Genomic DNA, 6,377 nt, shown 5'->3' on the forward strand with positions numbered 1-6,377 from the left:
GAAAGTATTTTGAAATGCTATATTCCAATAAAATAGAAGATAGTGAAGATATTGATAAATTTCTTAAGTCATACGATCTGCCCAGATTGAGTCAGGAAGACACACACAATTTAAACAGACCAATAACAAAGGAAGAAATAGAAGAAGCCATCAAAAGACTACCAACCAAGAAAGCCCTGGACCGGATGGGTATACAGCAGAGTTTTACAAAACCTTCAAAGAAGAATTAATACCAATACTTTTCAAGCTATTTCAAGAAATAGAAAAAGAAGGAGCTCTTCCAAATTCATTCTATGAGGCCAACATCACCCTGATCCCGAAACCAGACAAAGACACTTCAAAGAAAGAAAAGTACAGACCAATATCTCTAATGAACTTGGATGCAAAAATTCTCAATAAAATCCTGGCGAATCGAATACAAAAGCATATCAAAAAAATTGTGCACCATGATCAAGTAGGATTCATCCCTGGGATGCAAGGCTGGTTCAATATACGGAAATCAATAAATGCTATTCACCACATCAATAGACTTAAAGAAAAGAACCATATGATCATCTCGATGGATGCAGAAAAAGCATTCGACAAAGTACAGCATCCCTTTATGTTCAAAACACTAGAAAAACTAGGGATAACAGGAACTTACCTCAACATTGTAAAAGCTATATATGCTAAACCTCAGGCTAGCATCATCCTAAATGGAGAAAAACTGAAGGCATTCCCTCTAAAATCTGGAACAAGACAGGGATGCCCTCTATCACCACTTCTATTCAATTTGGTTCTTGAAATACTAGCCAGAGCAATTAGACAGACAAAAGAAATTAAAGGCATAAAAATAGGAAAAGAAGAACTTAAATTATCGCTATTTGCGGATGACATGATAATATATTTAACAGACCCAAAAGGGTCTACAAAGAAACTGCTAGAGTTAATAAATGAATTCAGCAAAGTGGCAGGATATAAAATCAACACGCATAAATCAAAGGCATTCCTGTATATCAGCAACAAAACTTCTGAAATGGAAATGAGGAAAATCACTCCATTCACAATATCCTCAAAAAAAATAAGATACTTGGGAATCAACCTAACAAAAGAGGTGAAATATTTATACAATGAAAACTACAGAACCCTAAAGAGAGAGATATAAGAAGATCTTAGAAGATGGAAAAATGTACCCTGTTCATGGATAGGCAGAACTAACATCATCAAAATGGCGATATTACCCAAAGTTCTCTACAGGTTTAATGTGATGCCAATCAAAATTCCAACGGCATATCTTGTAGAAATAGATAAAGCAATCATGAAATTCATATGGAAAAACAAAAGACCCAGAATAGCAAAAGCAATTCTAAGCAGGAAGTGTGAATCTGGAGGTATAGCGATACCAGATCTCAAACTGTACTACAGAGCAATAGTAACAAAAACAGCATGGTACTGGTACCAAAACAGGCAGGTGGACCAATGGTACAGAATAGAGGACACAGAGACCAATCCACAAAATTACAACTTTCTTATATTTGATAAAGGGGCTAAAAGCATGCAATGGAGGAAGGATAGCATCTTCAACAAATGGTGCTGGGAAAATTGGAAATCCATATGCAACAAAATGAAACTGAACCCCTTTCTCTCGCCATGCACAAAAGTTAACTCAAAATGGATCAAGGAGCTAGATATCAAATCAGAGACACTGCGTATGATAGAAGAAAAAGTTGGCTACGATCTACATACTGTGGGGTTGGGCTCCAAATTCCTTAATAGGACGCCCATAGCCCAAGAGTTAATAACAAGAATAAACAAATGGGACCTACTTAAACTAAAAAGTTTTTTTCACAGCAAGAGAAACAATAAGAGAGGTAAATAGAGAGCCTACATCCTGGGAACAAATTTTTACCCCTCACACTTCAGATAGAGCCCTAATATCCAGAATATACAAAGAACTCAAAAAATTAAACAATAAGATAACAAATAACCCAATCAACAAATGGGCCAAGGACCTGAACAGACACTTCTCAGAGGAGGACATACAATCAATCAACAAGTACATGAAAAAATGCTCACCATCTCTAGCAGTCAGAGAAATGCAAATCAAAACCACCCTAAGATACCATCTCACTCCAGTAAGATTGGCAGCCATTATGAAGTCAAACAACAATAAGTGTTGGCGAGGATGTGGGGAAAAGGGTACACTTGTACATTGCTGGTGGGACTGCAAATTGGTGCGGCCAATTTGGAAAGCAGTATGGAGATTCCTGGGAAAGCTGGTAATGGATCCACCATTTGACCCAGCTATCGCCCTTCTCGGACTATTCCCTGAGGATCTTAAGAGAGCATACTATAGGGACACTGCCACATCAATGATCATAGCGGCACAATTCACAATAGTTAGACTGTGGAACCAACCTAGATGCCCTTCAATAGACGAATGGATAAAAAAAAAATGTGGCATTTATACACAATGGAGTATTACGCAGCAATAAAAAATGACAAAATCATGGAATTTACAGGGAAATGGATGGCATTAGAGCAGATTATGCTAAGCGAAGCTAGCCAATCCTTAAAAAACAAATGCCAAATGTCTTCTTTGATATAAAGAGAGCAACTAAGAACAGAACAGGGAGGAAGATCATGAGGAAAAGATTAACATTAAACAGAGACGAGTGGGGGGAGAGAAAGGGAGAGAGAAGGGAAATCATATGGAAATGGTAGGAGACCCTCAATGTTACACAAAATTACATATAAGAGGTTGTGAGGGGAAAGGGGGGGGAACAAGGGAGAGAATTGAACAACAGCAGATGAGGTAGAGAAGGAAAATGGGAGGGGAGGGGAGGGGGGATAGTAGGGGATAGGAAAGGTAGCAGAATACAACAGTCACTAATATGCCATTATGTAAAAATGTGAGTGTGTAACCGATGTGATTCTGCAATTTGTATTTGGGGTAAAAATGGGAGTTCATAACCTACTTGAGTCAAATGTATGAAAGATGATATGTCATGAGCTTTGTAATGTTTTGAACAACCAATAAAAAAAAAGATGACTGATCTATACAGTAAAGCACTCTCTATCAGAATCCCAGCTGTATTATTTGTGGAAATTGACAAGTGGATTCTAATATTTACATGGAATTGCTAGATATCTAGAATAGCCAAAATAATTTTTAAAAAGAACACAACAGGAAAAACTCACACTTCACAACTTTGAAATCTACTACAAAGCAACAGCAGTTAAGATAGTGTGGTACAGATGTTGTAGATCAATGGAATAGAATCGAGAGCTCAGAAGTAAACCTACATGTCTATGGACGGCTAATTTTCAACAAGTGTGACAAGACCATTCAATAGGGAAAAAATAGTCTTTCCTGTCTTCTCCTTATCTTTTTCTTTCTTTTTTCCCTCCCCTTAACCAATGATGATGTAACACTTGGAGGGCCATATGCACAAGAGTAAAGTTGGACCACATCTCACCAATACGAACACAAAATGGATTAAAGACTTAAATGTAAGAATTCTTAGAAGAAAACATGGAGTCAAATCTTTTTTTTTTTTTAATTTTTTTAATATTTATTTTTTAGTTTTCGGCGGACACAACATCTTTGTTTGTATGTGGTGCTGAGGATCAAACTCGGGCCGCACGCATGCCAGGCGAGCGCGCTACCGCTTGAGCCACATCCCCAGCCCCGGAGTCAAATCTTCATAATCTCAGATTTGATAGTGAATTCTTAGACATGACACCAAATACATAAGCAATGGCAATAAAATAGAAAAACACAATTGAAACTCAAGTCTTTCGTGCTTCAAAGGATACTTATTAAGAAAGGATGTGAAATCCGAGGCAAAGTACTTAATCTACAGAATGGAAGAAAATAATTACAAATCATATACCCATAAGGGGCTTGTATCCATAAGATTCAAAGAACCAATTAAACTAGATAATAAGAGACAACCAGATTAAAACAGCAGCGCTTGAACCTCCAAAACTATTGGTGAGAAATCAGAATCCTAAGCACTGCTGGTAGGACTGTAATATTGCAGCCACTTTGAAAAACAGTCTGGCAGAGTTACCATGTGACCTAGCAATTCTGCTCTTAGGTACATATCTAAAAGAAACAAAAGCATGTTTACACAAAAGTTGTACATGCATGTTTATGGCAGCATTATTTATAATAGACAAAATGCAGAAGTAACCCAAATGTACGTCAACTGACAAATGGATAAGATGTTGTATATCCAGGCAAACAGAATGTTACTCAGCCATAAAATGTAAGGAAGTACAGATACCTGGGACAATATGGATAAACTGCAACAATGTTATACTAAGTGAAAGAAGCCAGCCACAATGGACCCTGTGTGACTGCATTGATAGGAATTTTCTAGAAGAGGCAAATATATAGAGATAGAAAGTAGACTAGCTATTGCTTCAGGCTGGGGTAGCAGATGGGGATCAGGGGAGTGGCAGAGGGTATGGGGGTTTCTCTTTGGGGTGATGAAACTGATCTAAAATTGACAGTGATGATGTTGCACAGCTCTGTAATACACTAAAAATGGATCCAGGGCCATGTGGATGGCTGACCACACAATGACAGATGAGCTCAACAGTAGTTTATAAAAGGAAGACACAGATGTCCCACTGGGCAACATGGGGATGCATGTGGGTGCAGAGTGGACTAGCAGTGGCTGTGGGAGGCAGTTTTGTAGAAATGAGGATAAGGGGACCCCTGGCTCCTGGGGGAGGAAGTGACTGGCTTGTCTGAACACTTCTGCAAGCCGACTTAAACCTCACACATCTTACAAAAATAAAACAAAATAAAATAAAATGGAGTAAAGACTTAAATGTAAAGCCCCAAACTACAAAACTTTTAGAAAATAACAGGAGACAAGCTTTAGACCATGAATTAGGGAGATGGTTCTTAGACACGACACCAAAAGTACAATGCATGAAGGAAATTAATAAACTGGATTACCAAAATAAAAACCTGTTGCTTGGTGAATGGCCAAGTGGCCTTGTTAAAACAATTAAAGGGCAAGCTGTGGATTGTGAGAAAATATTCGCAAATTATCTATTTGAAAATGGACTCACCTAGAATAAAGAAATCTTCCAACTGAACAGTAAAAGAAATCATCAGGGCTGGGGCTGTAGCTCAGTGGTTAAGCTCTTGCCTAGCATGTGTGTGGTCCTGAGTTCAATCCCCAGTACTTGGGGGAAAAAAGAAAAGAAAAGAAACCAAATAATCCAACTGGAAAATGAGCAAACACACAAACAGACATTTCACCAAAAAGGATATGCAGAAAGATGGTTAAGAAAAACAAACACACACATGAAAGGAGTTCAGTGTTATTAACTATTAGGGAAATATAAATTAAAGCCATAAGGAGATCTCACTATATACCATTAGAACAGCTTTTAAAATGGTGATAATACTACATGCTAGTGAGCATGCAGAGAACATCTATCTCTTACATGTTGCTGGTAGGAATATAAAATGCTAAGACCACTTTGAAAAACAGTTTGGCAGTTTTTTTGTTTGTTTTTTGGTACCAGGGATTGAACCCATGGGTGTTTAACAACTGTGCCACATCCCCAGCCCTTTTTTATATTTTATTTAGAGACAGGATCTCACCGAGTTGCTTAGGGCCTTGCTAAGTTGCTGAGCTGGCTTTCAACTCATAATCGTCCTGCCTCAGCCTCCCAAGCCACCGGGATTACAGGCATGTGTCACGGCACCCAGCTGGCAGTTTCTTTAAAAACCAAGCATATACTGACCATACATCTAGGACTATTAGTACTTGGCATTTATTCCAGAGAAATGAAATCTTATGCCTATGCAGAAACAGGTATGGGGTTGGTATACACTTCAGAGAATTGAAAGCAGGGACTCAAAGACATACTCATACACCCATGTTCATGGAAGCATTATTCACAATAGACAAAAAGTAGAAATAACCCAATTGTCCCTTGACAGGTGACTGTATAAACACCACAGGGATGGAGTTATATATATGCAACAGCTGTATACATGACATATATATGGAGTTATATGTGTGTGTACACGCATGTGCATGCAAATATTATTGATCTCTAAAGGACGATTCTGCCAAATGCTACTAAAGTGAAATCAACCAGAAAAAGGAGAAATACTGTGTGACTCTACTTGTATGAAGTACTCAGAGTAGGCATACTTCTTGAGACATAAAGGGGAAAGGTAGGGCTGAGAGACAGGAAGGGGGAGTTAGCATTTGGTAGGTACAGTTTCAATTTTTCAAAATGTAAAGAATTTTTCCCCCAGTGCTAGGGATTGAATCCAGGGGTGATCTACCACTGACCTGTATCACTAGCTCTTTTTATTGTTTTTATTTCAAGATGGGGTCTCACTAAGTTGCTAAGGC

The sequence above is a fragment of the Marmota flaviventris genome, chromosome 14 (genome assembly GCF_047511675.1).
Source record: "Marmota flaviventris isolate mMarFla1 chromosome 14, mMarFla1.hap1, whole genome shotgun sequence".
Taxonomy (NCBI): Eukaryota; Metazoa; Chordata; class Mammalia; order Rodentia; family Sciuridae; genus Marmota; species Marmota flaviventris.